The sequence below is a fragment of the Eumetopias jubatus genome, unplaced genomic scaffold, assembly GCF_037043125.1.
Source record: "Eumetopias jubatus isolate StellerSeaLion01/CBP00866 unplaced genomic scaffold, mEumJub1_p1.0 scaffold_9, whole genome shotgun sequence".
Lineage (NCBI taxonomy): Eukaryota > Metazoa > Chordata > Mammalia > Carnivora > Otariidae > Eumetopias > Eumetopias jubatus.
The window spans coordinates 133,685,593-133,700,648 of NW_028274815.1; the positions used below are offsets into that span (position 1 = coordinate 133,685,593).

Here is a 15,056-nt window from a genome sequence, read left to right on the forward strand (position 1 = left end):
TTCTGTCCTTATAGAATTGGGGTGTGTCACCCTCCTAGTATGTGGATGTGTTCACCAACCTGGAAGCTCTCCAGACCCCACACTATTGGGATTTTTATGGAGGCTTCCTCATGTAGGCATGATCAATTATTAACTCCATTTCTAGTTCCTTTCCCCTCTGTGAAGAGTCAGGAGTGGGGCTGAAAATTCCAAGCTTCTAATCATGGGTTGGTCTTTCCAGGGACCAGCCCCCATCCAGGAGCCATCCAGAATCACCTTATGAGAACAAAAGATGCTCCTAGGGCTCTTATCACTTAGAAAATTATAAGGGTTTTAGGAGCCTGATGCCAAGAACTGGGGAGAGAGACCAATATATATATTTTCTGTTATCTCACAAATGGAAAATGGTGCAGCCACCCTAGAAAACAGTTTGGCAGTTTCTTAAAATGTTGACTATTTTAAGGTAAGTATCAACCCAAGAGAAATGAAAACATATGTCTACACGAAGACCATATGAGAAATTGTATGACAATGTCAGTTAGCAGCATTTTTCATAATAGCCAAAAGGTGGAAACAACCCAGATGTCCATCAACTGGTGAATGGATAAGCAAAATGTGATACGTCCTTATCTTATAGTGAAATAGCATTCATGAATTAAAAGAAACAAAATATGGATACATTCTACAGCCTGAGTATATGGAGTATATGGATAAATACATACATGAATCAACCTCTAGAACATGATGCTAAGTTAAAGAAAACAAACACCAAAGACCACAGGTTGCATAATCCCATTTATATAAAAAGTCCAGTAAAAGGCCAATCTGCAGAGATAGAAAGCAGATTAGCAGTTGCTTGGGGATGGGGTTGGGAACAGTGATTGCAAATGAGCGTGAACTTTCTTTTTTGGGGTCATGGAAATATCCCGTAATTAGATTGTGGTAATGGTTGTATAATCCTGTAAATCTTTTAACAACTACTAAGATGCACACTCAAAATGAGAAAATGTGCTTCTTTTCCGAGAGAACACCAAATGGCGGATGAGGCCCGTGCTGCGGGAGGGCCCGGAGGCCCCGGGGCCCCGGGGCCCCAAATGGGAGGCCGCGGCGGCTTCCGCGGAGGCTTCGGCAGAGGCATCCGGGGCCGCGGTTGCGGCCGTGGTCGGGGCAGGGGTCGAGGCCGCGGAGCTCGTGGAGGCAAGGCCGAGGACAAGGAGTGGATCCCCGTCACCAAGCTGGGCCGCCTGGTCAAGGACATGAAGATCAAGTCCCTAGAGGAGATCTATCTTTTCTCTCTGCCTATCAAGGAATCTGAGATCATTGATTTCTTTCTGGGAGCATCCCTCAAGGATGAGGTTCTGAAAATCATGCCTGTGCAAAAGCAGACCCGTGCTGGCCAGCGGACCAGGTTCAAGGCGTTTGTTGCCATCGGAGATTACAACGGACATGTCGGCCTGGGTGTTAAGTGCTCCAAGGAGGTCGCCACTGCCATCCGTGGGGCCATCATCCTAGCCAAGCTTTCCATCGTCCCCGTGAGGCGAGGCTACTGGGGGAACAAGATCGGCAAGCCTCACACTGTCCCATGCAAGGTGACTGGCCGCTGTGGCTCTGTGCTGGTGCGTCTCATCCCCGCCCCCAGAGGCACTGGCATTGTTTCAGCCCCTGTGCCCAGGAAGCTACTGATGATGGCCGGTATGGACAACGGCTACACTTCAGCCAGAGGCTGCACTGCCACGCCGGGGAACTTCGCTAAGGCTACTTTTGATGCCATCTCCAAGACTTACAGCTATCTCACCCCTGACCTCTGGAAGGAGACAGTGTTCACCAAGTCTCCATATCAGGAATACACTGATCATCTTGTGAAGACCCACACCAGAGTCTCTGTGCAGAGGACCCAGGCTCCAGCTGTGGCCACCACCTAGTTTTATACAAGAAAAATAAAGTGAAGTAAAACTTGTAAAAAAAAAAAAAGGGAAAATTTTATGGTTTGTAAATTATACCTTGATAATGCTATTTTTTTAATCATCATTAACAGGAGGTACCATATTTTGGTTCAGAGAAGACATACTGGAATAGTTGACCTGAGGTACATATAAAGGGTGATAAAAATTGGCTATTTGAAATTTCTGTGGAGATTGATAGCCTGAGAAAAGGTTACCACAGAGATGAAAAACAGCATGATATATGTTGAATGTTGTTTGGTATTAGTGTGTAGGATCTACAGTAATTTCTGTTTCAGTAAAATAGTAGTGAGAGATAAGGATAGAGATGTTGAACGTAGCTAGAACAAGGAGGGCCTTGATGATTGATCGCGTGTGGGAAGAACCGTGAGGGGAGAATCCGGGAAGAATTCTAAGATTTTGGCTCAGTGAGTGGGTAAATGATGATTCTCACCGCTGAAATGGAGAATCCAGGAGGGACTCTTTAAGGGGAAAGATAATAGGTCAGGTACCTATGACCCTACTGGTGGCAGTACTTTAGCAGGCCATTGGGAACATCATAAGAGACTGGATGTAGGCCTGTATTTGAGCATCGTTAAGATGGCAACCGAAACTGTGGGAATAGATTATTTAGCCAGAGTCAACATGTAGACTGAAAAGAACTGTAGGTAAAGAATGGAATCTCAGTGACCATGAGGGACTAGAAGCAGAAAATTATTTTGTTTGGTGCTTTTCAGGCTAGAGTTTCCAATGGACTGACTGAGCAGGACTCTGGTCTTCCTAACACACTTTTACCAGAACTATTCAACTTTTTATCTGTTTTGGCAAGGTATTAAAGATGGCCAGCAGGAATGGTGGAGAAATATTCAAAACCATCTTCATGGTCTGTTTGGGTTACCTGCTAGTTGGATAAGGTAACATCTGAGAACACACAAACTACTTATAATGTTTTAAATACTGTTAATTGACAAACAATTTGCCAATGAACTGAAAGTGATGTATTTCTGTCTTTCCTATCTCAAAGAAATTATCCATATTATTCACTAATTCAACTATGATAAAGGATCAAAATATTATTTTAATAACAATTTGAAATTGCTCAGTGATGGGCAGGGATTCCAAAGAAAGTCAATCAAAGGCAACATCATTTTCCCCCTCTCTTGTGGTTGGTCTTTATTGCTAATCCACTGGTCACTTTTTTTTTTTTTAATAGAAATTGTCTTAAAGGTTCCTAGAATTGTAAGAAGTCATCCCAATTCAGTTTCCTCAATTTAATCAGCAGAACGTTTGCACCAATGTCTGCTCCCTGATAGAGGAATTCCTATATGTAGCTTTGGGTTTGTGACTTTTACAGAATGTTGCAGGTGGAAGGAAACTTCAAATTAATCTTTATTTACTCCACACTGATGTGGAATGACCTTAAACATGGACCAAATGTGCCCTTAACCATGTTTTGTTGGGCTTGTTTGCCCAACATTTCACTGTAATTTTAGTTTAATTTAGTTAGGTTAAATTTCTTTAAAAGGAAGATTTATCATAAGAACCTGGATTTTTCAGCTATTCTTATACAAAATTTGGAAGAGTATTTGGGCACATTCCCACATGTTAGCAATCAGCAAAGACTAAGCAGTGGCTGCCATCTTTCAATGAGGCATATGCTTTCTAGTTGCCAAAGTCAGATTTCCAGTTAATGCTGGCCAGTTTATTAAATTATTTTTTTAAAACCAAAAAAAAAAAAAATTCCGTGTTACTCAACCATAGTTTCTCACCAACCATAATTTATTTGTAGTTATTACTGGGTTAGTCTGCAGATACACACGAAGACTGTTTTTAAATGTGATTTTTCAACTATTTCTGTTGAGCATGCTATCTGAGCATACATTTGCCCAACCAGTTCCATGCCAGAGGAAACTAATTTGTGTTGTCACTTTTATGATAATTATTGCATTTACAAGACAATTTGAGACTCAATCTGGTACTATTTTCTTTTTAGTGTACAGAAATCGCATAATTTACTATTCATTATATATAGCTGTTATAGGAAATATGTGAACATTTTGGGATAAAAATTTTTTAAAATACAGCAACTCAACTTGTCTATTAAAGCGATTCAGACTTGAAAAGCTCTAAGCATTCATGCCAACATCTGTCTAATCCAGGAAGTGAATCTGGTCTGGTGATGGTGGCAAGAGCTTGAATTTGAGCACTCTACTGTGGGATTCTGGACAGCTTCCTGTTTGAATTATTGCTCTGAGTGATGTAGAACTTGGCTGAGATAAAGCACTGTTGGGACTAAGACTGAAAACAGATGTTGTGACATCTTACCTCTTTAATTTTTAGAGTCTATTATTTGCTTTGGTTGGTAAAACTGGTGTTGGTAAATTGAGACTATTTATCTAGAATTTAAGTCACAAATCTGTTCCGTGATTCATATAGGAAAAATTCCCAGAGACTTGCGATGTAGTCTGGGACAGCTGGATGTAGAAATGTCAACAGCTGTTCAAAACACTGGAGCTTCATACAGCATAAGACAGAACAGAGCCCAGGATCATCACTGCAGGTGAAAGCTAAATAGTTGACATGAAAGAGGTACTATGAATTATCTGGAAATTTTCCAGCATGATGGACAGCTAGTCTTCTTTCTTTGAAGGCATCTTTTCCTTTTTTTTTTTTTTTCTGAGAAATAATACTTTTTTTTTCTAGAACAATCATGCCATTATAAGTAGAATGCTAAAGCAGAGAGCTAATTGAAGGTTGAGTCATTGATCCATGGGTCAATACCAGCTGGAATAGCAGCTCAGAAAAGCCAGTATTAATAAAGGTTCAAAAGGAAATCCAGGGTCCAGAAATATAAGATCCAAATAGATGAAGGGTAGCGAGTCCAGAGGAGGACATTTACTCATGCCTTTGGTCATGGCAGGCATTGCCAATCAATTGGACACTCTGCTGTTGAGCCTAGATATGGCATACTTCTCAATCCCATCCTTCAGATAGCCGCAAGCCTTAGCTCAGAGGCTGAAGCCTACTTACCATCCTACTTACGAGGTCAAGAGATCTAGTTCACGTTTCCAAAAAGATCAGAGTGGAATGCATGTAAGGGCTACAGCCAAGTCAAGGTGTTATGTATTACTTTAGCACCAGCCAAGGGTGGGCAGAGGTTCTTCTTCAACTCTGCTGAGGGTGGAGCCCCTAGACGAAAAGGAAGAGAACATATTCTTGTATCTCAGTTTCTCTGAACAATGGTTGCTGTCAAGTTCAGTAAAATGAACCATTTTACTGAAGGAGATTCTTTTGGATTTAAATTATCCCAATGACTTACATTACTTGGAAAGCTATCTATTTCCTATTTGTGTCGAATTATATGAACATAGGTGAATCTCATTTATTCTTTCAATAAAATGTACTTTTGTGTGTTCTGGGAATCTAAGAATATGTTGTTCTTCATAAAACCTCATTACCTATGGGGAAGTGTGTTACATTCTGGATGGGATGTTCTGTTCCAGGCGGGTCCTAGAGCAAACATTACTGCAGATTATTTATGGACAAGGTTACATTTTGTTCCTTCTGTCATTCACCAGTATGCTTGTGACTCTCTGAGCTATCCCTTTTGTCATCATATTCATTTGTTCTTTCGTGAATTTTAACATTACCCATTTATATTCAGGCTTCTGTTTGAATATAACCAACTAATTCTGGATCTTGTCAGATTCACCTCCGTATTTCTGCTGTAGCCATTTATGAATCTTTCGTTGCTGGTTATCGCTTTAAAGATATCCATCAGCAACATAAGACATTTTTGTTTAATATGACCTGATCCTCTTCAAGGGCTTTCCTTACATTTATTCATCTTTGGGGAAGAGTAGTATAGAAAATGGCCAAGAGCATCATGCATGAATAAGTTATGTTGTTAAAATCTTAGTGTAGGGCCATGAATGTAACCTTATGCTCCCATTAGACTTCAGAGAAAGGTTGTATCTTGAACACGGTCTTTGCAACATTTTCTTCTTAAGTATCCTATGATTTGTAAATAAGTGAACATTGCTTCATATTATGCTGAGCCAACAGCATTTTCTTTAGTTTTATTTTTTTAGTAAATGCCATGTCCCTTAAACATTTGTAAAAGAAAAATGAAAATACGATAGGTAGACAGGCCTATGCAGTATTATTTAAAATGTAATCTAATAATAATGATCAATATTAATGCAAGTATTCTTTTTCTTTTTTCTTTAACATTGGGTGAAGTTTGGAGGTCTGGGTTGCAACTTTACCATGTAATGCAAGCCTTCCATTCTTTCTCTTTTGCTGACAAATCCCAAATTAAAGTCTTGAAAATTCATTTCCATGTGCTCTCTTTTGTCATCAAAATCAGAATATTTGAGGTTGGGATTCAGACTCTCGTGTTTTGAAAACTTCCTAGGTGATTCCAAAGTGCACCTAAATTGCTCTTAGCACCTCTGGGGCTCTATATTGTATAAAAAGTTATGGTAAGGAAAGGATTATTAGGATAGTAAGTTTCCTTATGGTCTGGAGAGACTCTTTTGATTTACTTAACAAACATCCATTCTCAATCCTTTCTCTCCTGTAAGCATCCCAGTTAGACCCAGACACCTTCTTAGTAGCAGGATTGGGTTTTGAATTGGTGCTGGTCCAGAGTACAGTATGTACTGCAGGACTGCAGGAAAGTGGCTAAGACAGTTTGAAGTTCTGACAATGAGTCCCTCTATAAGATCTTGGTGGCTTCGCTCAAGGCAACTGCAGTGGAGATGGGGAGAACAGATGTGCTTGAGAGATACTTAGGAGTTTTACTTGACAGGAATTGATGACTGATTATAAATCAAGTTGGGGGCATAAGGAGGTGTCAGGACTCCAATTTCTGACTGTAGCAACTTGAGGGGTGAAGGTTTACTAAGATCTAAATTGTGGACCCTGTCAGAAATGGGGTGATTGAGATAAGCAAGGAAGTTCAGAATTAAAGGGGGTACAACGTCCAGGATGGACTCTAAAGATGGGCAGGAAGAGAGGCTAGCAAAGTCAATGGGGTAACGAGGAGAAAAACCAAGAATGTTCAGTATCACAGAAACAGAGTAAAACAGTATTTTAAAGTGATCAGTGTGGGGTGCCTGGGTGGCTCAGTTGGTTAAGCGACTGCCTTTGGCTCAGGTCATGATCCTGGAGTCCTGGGATCGAGTCCCGCAACGGGCTCCCTGCTCAGCAGGGAGTCTGCTTCTCCCGCTGACCCTCCCCCCTCTCATGCTCTCTCTCTCTATCTCATTCTTTCTCTCAAATAAATAAATTTTAAAAATCTTAAAAAAAAATAAAGTGATCAGTGAGGTCAAGCAAAATAAGGACTGAAATGGGCCAGTGAGTTTAATAGCTTGGGAGACTCAAGATCAGATGAGTTGGAGATCATTATACCAAACTTTGATATGTTTATGAATTCATTTGTAAACATAATGTGAATATTAGCTGCTTCCCCTCAAATCATAAACTCACTGAAGATATGGATATTTTATTCATTTTGTATCAATAACACCCACCTCATCTCTTGCCTCAAACCTATGGTTAGCGAATATTTGGAGGCATAATGAATGAACACACCATGACACATGATTATGTTAGAAGACTGCATTCATTTTTTCATTTCATTTCATTTTTTTTTAATTTTATTTTATTATGTTATGTTAGTCACCATACAATACATCATTAGTTTTTGATGTGGTGATCTTCTTTAAGAATTATTTTTCTTTCTGACACTAGGAACCCAATTTTAATCCATACCTTTAAAGTTCCAACTGGGGAAAGTCTATCCTAGGCCATAAGATTTTACTGATTTCACAATTATAGTCCCCAGAATTTGGGAATTTATAATTCCAGATAGAGGAAAATTTGAAAATATGAGTTCCTGTTTTACTGGCCTCATCTGGAAATGATGACTTAGAGTTTGCTTATTACCAGTTTACAAATTGATATGTTTACTTTAAAGTGTGCTTTGCTTTGATGGAGACAAATTCTGTGTTATCAGCTGATCTCATCAGCTTTCTATTCTTTTATGTAAACATTATCAGAATAGAAAATATAAAGATGTTATCCATCATCTAAATATAACACCAGATACTTGGTAATTTTGTTATTTCAGGGCATTTTATTATGTTCCTAGTTTCTGGACATTAGATGTGATAAAAAATTAAGTGTAATAATATTTTCATTATAACAATATCTATTATAGCATTGGTGGAAAACATATAACAGTATAAAAAATAAAGGTGCTTGTTTTGTTCTTTATATTTTGGTACAGATGCTTTTAGTATTTTTCAAAACATTTATGTCATAAAGAATTCTACTGGGCTTCACAAACTGTTTCCTAATTTCATTGAACTCATTTTTTTCTTGGTCATTATATTGACACCATTTTCTAAACCAAGTGATCTTCTATGAAACACACACACACACACACACACACACACACACACACGCATACACACTTCCACTGCATGGGTGAATCCAAATTCATTTAAAGAACTTCCAATAGTTAGACATTTAGGTAATTTCCAATTTTTAAATATTATAAACAACATTTCAGGGCATGTCTTTAAGGCTAAATCTTTGCATAAAGCTTTGGTTTTTATCTCAGAATACACTTCTAGAATTGAAACTGCAAAAATAAAATGTAGACATATATAAGTTATGGATAAGTAATGCAAAATATGCAGGCATTAAAAATGTTGCACTCATACATACTGTATATAGAAAAAAATGGGAAAAGAGTAAAATAAGAATTGCTTTTAATGCCACTTACCTGAGATGGAACTTATTGTTTAATCTTATAGATTATGTTTATTAAATATACTGAATTCTCAGCTTATCTGCATTTTTTGGTAGTTAATGTGTCATTTTTGACATATGATATAACACGTAACTTATAGCGTACAATATGTTATATATGATATAGAAAATGTGATATGTGATATATAACATATAATGACCTCACTAAACGTTTGTCATTTTCTTTATTGCACATTGATCCCTGATCATTTTTATTTTTAAGTGAGATTTCATGTTTCCTTCTTTATCATGGTAGGTGGGTCATTTCCTTTATCCTAGATAAATATTGCTACCACAGAGGTAAGCTTTTAATTCCAAATATTTCATTTGTAACAGACCAACTTACTAAAATCCCTTAAAACTTTCAATTTTTTTCAGATAATTTTTGTGAATTGTCTAGACAAAATAATTTTCCTTTCTTAATAAATAGGGTAATTTACTTCATCATCTCTGAAATTTTATCTTTATTTTTCCTTCTGTCCTACCTTCCCTCAATTCATCCTTCCTTCCTTTCTTTCTTCCCTTCTTCTTTTTGTCTTTTTCTTTGGCTAAAACCTGATGAAAAATGTAGTAGTGCTGATTATGATTATGCCTATTTTATCCATTATTTCTAAGGGGTGATGCCTGATACATTTTCATTCTGTGCTAGGTGAGATTGACTATGAGATTTTAAGATTATTTTATGGTTCAACCATAGTCTTTGTGGCACATCTGGCATTAATGTTTAATTTATAATTTTGTTCTAATTTGGTTCTAAGTTTTTAAGTGAGCTAGGACTATGAGTTTTTCTGTCTGGGTGGCGGTGGTCCACATGTGTGCATGCCTGTACATACTATTTCAGACTTGGCAATACGGAACTACTAGCCTTCCTAGCTGAATTGGAAAATTTGTAATTTTCATCTGGGCTTTCAAAAAGTTTAAATAACCTGGAACTCATCCTTTCTTAGAGAGTGTGAATAAACAGCTAACACTATGAACCTTGTCCAAGCACCATAATCTCTTGCCTACACCGACTTGATGTCCAGGTTCCACCCTGAAGTCCCTCTTGGTATGTTGTTTATCAAGCAGCCAGAACGGACCTTATATTTGTCAGAACATGTCCCTTCTCTGCTGAGAACTCTCCAGAGGTTCCTGTGTCCTACCCAAGGCTGTAACCCTGCCTTGCTGACCCTTCTCTGCTACTCTCCCATCCCACTCACTCTCTCCAGCCCCTTGAGGTTCTCTTTGTTGTTTCTGTAATAAAACAAAATTCATACCAGATTACCACCCAGTGTCTTACTTTGCTTTCTTCAGGCATTCTTCTATGGTCTCTTATTCGAATCACTTTCCTGGCCCACTGTGTACCTCCCCTCCTCCCCCCCAATTTTTCTTAAGCTAACACATCTAGGATTTAATTATATACCAGTCACTCTTCTAAAGATTTTCCACATTAACTCACTTAATCCTCACGACAACACTGGGGTAAAAAACATCCATCCCATTTTGCAGGTGAGAAAGATGAGGCACGAATGTTTGAAATAACTTACCATGTTCACAACAGCTGCTAGGTAGGGTAGTAGGGATCCCAGCCAGACAGGCAGACGCCCACAAGGCCACTCATTCTTTCCACAACTCTCACTGCTTGCCCCGATTTGTTCCCATGTCCTACTTCACCACAACCTGACATTCAAGCTATATTCAGTGGTTGTCCTATTTGACTGGGGATTTGCTCCCAGCTGAATTCCTGCTCTATTCTGGGGCCCTACAGCAACATTTGGCAATCACAGGCTCCTGATAATACATATTTTTTTTTTACTTTTTTTACTTTTGTTTTATTATGTTAATGTTAGTCAACATTCATTATATCATTAGTTTTTTTCTTTAAATTTTTATTGTTATGCTAATCACCGTACATTACATCATTAGTTTTTGATGTACTGTTCCATGATTCACTGTTTGCGTATAACACCCAGTGCTCCATTCAGTACGTGCCCTCTTTAATACCCATCACCAGGCTACCCCATTCCCCCAACCCCCTCCCCTCTAGAACCCTCAGTTTGTTTCTCAGAGTCCATAGTCTCTCATGGTTCGTCTCCCCCTCCGATTTCCCCCCCTTCATTTTTCCCTTCCTACTATCTTCTTTTTTTTTTTTTAACATATAATATATTATTTGTTTCAGAGGTACAGGTCTATGATTCATCAGTCTTGTACAATTCACAGCGCTCACCATAGCACATACCCTCCCCAATGTCTATCACTCAGCCACCCCATCCCTCCCACCCCCCACCACTCCAGCAACCCTCAGTTTGCTTCCTGAGATTAATAATAAATTCAATAAAAGGATTAGGAAAATAAGCTGAGTGTAGAGTTTTTGTGTTTTTTTTTTTTCAGGAGTGAGGTTTTGGTAACTTTTAAAAGCTTTCAGTATAGTTCTTGTTCTATTAGGTTGTCTACATCCTGAGTCATTTGTCATTTTTTTTTCCTCTAGAAAATTAGTTTTCTAGATGCCTCCCCCACCAATTGTATACATAGAAGGCTACAACTTTAAATATTGTCTATTCATATGAAAAACAATTTCCCTTTTTAGCTTTAATATTGTGCTTTGTGATTTAGCTCTTGTTTTTACTCAGTCTAGTAAGGCTGTTATAAACACTGAGTAAGGGTAAAAAAAAAAAAAAAGAACTGGTTCCTACATATAATCAACAGACCCACTGCCTTTTCTGATTTCTATTTTTGCTAAAATTCTGTTTCTTGATTCATTTTTTTCCTTTCTTTCATTAATTTCCATTGTCATTATTTTTCACTTTATCTCACTTATTGTCATTTTTCTTCACACAATGATGGAATTACTTGATGCTGAATTTGCCTTTCATTGCAGGTTGGGGCATACCCTATAATGCTGGTGTTTCGTTCTTTTATTTCCCAAATAGCCTCTGACTGCGATTTTAATTACTTCCTTTACTCAGTAGTGAATTAAGCATTTTTTGTTTTCCCAAAGGCTGATAAAGTTTAGATATTTAATCTTTTTATATTAGCTGCTATGTTTGTTGCATGATAATCACATATATGGCTTACAGGATTTATAGTTGTGGGGAAATTGCTGAGGCTTTTGCTTAGGGCTAGAGAAATGGCATCATTCTTCATACCTTTTTCAAGGAAATGTGAAAAGAATGCATTTTGTTGTTTTCTTCGGGTTCACACATCAATATATATATTTTTAATCTGATGATATTGTATGGTTTATTTCTTATACTACTACATCCATTATGATACAAATTATTATTACCAATAATAAATGTAATGAAAGCTTTGGAATATTGGATGCTAACTGTGGAAGATACTGTATGTATTATCTTACTCATTTTTTCTTCAACCCAGTGAGTGTTACTATTTTGATTGATGAATAAATTTGAGGCTTGGAGAGGTTAATTAACTTCCTCAAGATTACATGGCTGGTAAAGAGAAAAGCAAGATTCAAACTCAGATCTGGCTGAATTCAAAGTCTACCTATAATTTTAATCATTGTCATATACTGAGAACATAATCCATCTTGTTTAGTGTATATGGGATAGGTTGATAAATTAGTAGATGCTAGTGTACTCCTTAAAAAAGAACTACACATTTTAGAAGCAATTAATATATTTACTTAAAGCAATATGAATATTTTCCCCATCACATGAATTATTTTATGCATTATATTAAAAATTATGTAATACTCCATTTTATTAATGTTTCACAATTTAACTACTCTCCTATAATTTATTCATGCTAAACATTTCCAGGTGTTTTTGTTATTATTCATAGCCATTTGATGACAGGTTTGTCCTCAGCTATGATTATTCCCATGTGATGAAATATTAGAAGTGGAAAAGCAGGATCAAAATTCATATACATTATAAAGGCCTTTGATCTATATTTTTAAGTTTCTCTCCTAAACTGCTATAAGACCTGTATTCTTGCACCTTTGCTCATTATTCTAATATTAAAGGATTTTCAATAATTTTATACATAGTTATCTTTCTTTCATAAATTAAAATGTTTCCTGCCCTTCATAGCCCACTGATATTCAGGGTTGAATGGGGCAATCATTTTCCCATTTATGCAATTTTCTGTGTACTCTCCACAGTAAAGATTTTGTGAAATTGATGCAAATAATTTCAGCAGATGGGGGGTTAATATTATCCCTGGGTATTTCACTTGTGTTAGCATGTTTAAAGGAAAGTTTTCTGGGTTTTTTCCCCTCATCAGCCATTCCTGGTAATAATATAATAAATATCAGAATATATATTATGATAAATATTATAATATAATATATTAATATAGAGAGATTATTGCTATTTCATATTTATTTTCGAGCCCTGCAAAATTATTGACGCTCCTATTTTTAAAATGATTTTTCAGTTGACGCTCCCTTGTATTTTTATTTTTATGTAGACTAATAGTATCTTCTGTAAATAATAATTTTGTCTCATCTTGGCAATAATTTTGCTTCTTAAATTTTTTTGGTGTTTTATGATTGCATTGGCTAGGATTTCAGAACATTATTCAATTAGAATGGTGATAACAGAAATTGGATGCTTATACCTTAGTCGAAATGGCTCTGTGTTTTACATCTGTACAATATTGGCTGTTGGTTTCACGTGGATTTTCTTTTTCATAAATAATTTTTAAATTCCTAGTTTACTAGTATAATTTATTATTAGAGGTGGATGTTAAATGTGTTATGAAATGCTCTTATTTATATAAAGACTGTGGATTATATATTATGACTTTCTAATGTGATAAAATAGATTCATAGATTTCATATTTATAAACTATGCTTATAGCCATGATCAACCTAACTTGACAAGTTAGACAGAGAGAGAGAGAGATGATGTTTATTTAATTTTACTTCTGTTGTGCTGATTCTGTAAACTAATAATTACTCAGAAATATTTTTTGTAGTTATAAAAAGAGATAGATAGTACTTTGATGTATGTGTGTATGTATACATATGTTTGTATGTGTGTGATTTTTTTCAGATTTTGCTCTATAATGTGTATTATGAAATATGTGATAGGGACCATTCTCTCTATAGGATTTTTTTTCTTTTTATGGGATGATGTAAAAAAATAGGGATCTGCTGTCCTTTTATTTAAAATGATTTATCCTGTAAGTACGTCTATACTGGGCATGATAAAATAAACCCAATAGGTTGGGATAGAAAGCCACAAAACAACCACACATATGTGAAACTTTATTATTACACAGCCTCTATTGCAGGTCCCTGTAGGAATGATGAGCTATTTAATAAATTATGCCAGGTCAATTCTATATAGAAACATATAAAATTGAATCTCAGGCTCACACTAGACACAAAAATCAATTTTAGATGGATTTATGCTTTAAATATGAAAGATAATACATCAATTTTTAAAAGAAAGCTTAGAAGAGTATCTTATAACATTGGAACAGGGAATTTTAAATTATAAATATGACAAAAATGAGAAACCATAAAGAAAAATATTAATATGCTGAATTATATTAAAAATGGATTTTTACAAAAAAAAATGAGGCTGAAAAGACAAACCACATAATGGGAGAAAATATTTTCAAGATCTATAACCAAGTGTAGCATCCAGAAAATATAAACAGCATCTACAAATCAATAATAAAAAGCAAACTCATTCTGCTGAGGGTGTTAGAAAAGTAAACAGGCATGGTGAGTAAACACAGTAATATATTCTCAAAATCATTGGTAGTCGTGTATGCAAATCAAAACCACAATGAGATACCATCTTACACATAATATATTGGCAAAAATTAAAGAGTCAGACGATACCAAGTGGTGATTTCTTTCCTTGCGGGGTGCAAACTGCCATAACTGCTTTGAAAAGGAAGGTGGCATTACCCAGTGAAGTTAAAGATATGCACATGTACATTTCAAAATTTCAACTCCTAGGAATATACTCAGAGAACCTCTTGCATATGTTCATGAGAAGACACATGAAAGTATATTTTGAGTATCATTTTCTATAATAGCGAAAAATTTGGAAACAGCCCCAATGTCTATCAGTAGCAGAATGAATAAATAGAATGGGCAGATACATTTTTAATATTTAGACCGTGGAACACTATGGAAGAATGTCAATGAGTGAATGTGAAATGAGACTCAAAAACTTTCTGTTTATCTATGGAAACAGGTGGAATTCACAGAATTCTTGGACTATGATTTCATTTATATAAAAGTCACACATGGCAACGCTATGCAATACAATATATTGCTAAAGGTATGTTGTGAAAATGTTAATACTATTTTCAAAAAGGCAAAGGAAGAATTTTCAAGGGAAATGATAT

The 15,056-nt window shown here is 36.3% G+C and overlaps 1 pseudogene; it reads left to right on the plus strand.

Annotated features, from left to right (window-relative positions):
* Positions 1 to 1,013: 1,013 nt before the first annotated feature.
* On the plus strand, positions 1,014 to 1,944 carry LOC114225545 (small ribosomal subunit protein uS5 pseudogene; annotated as a pseudogene).
* Positions 1,945 to 15,056: the final 13,112 nt, after the last annotated feature.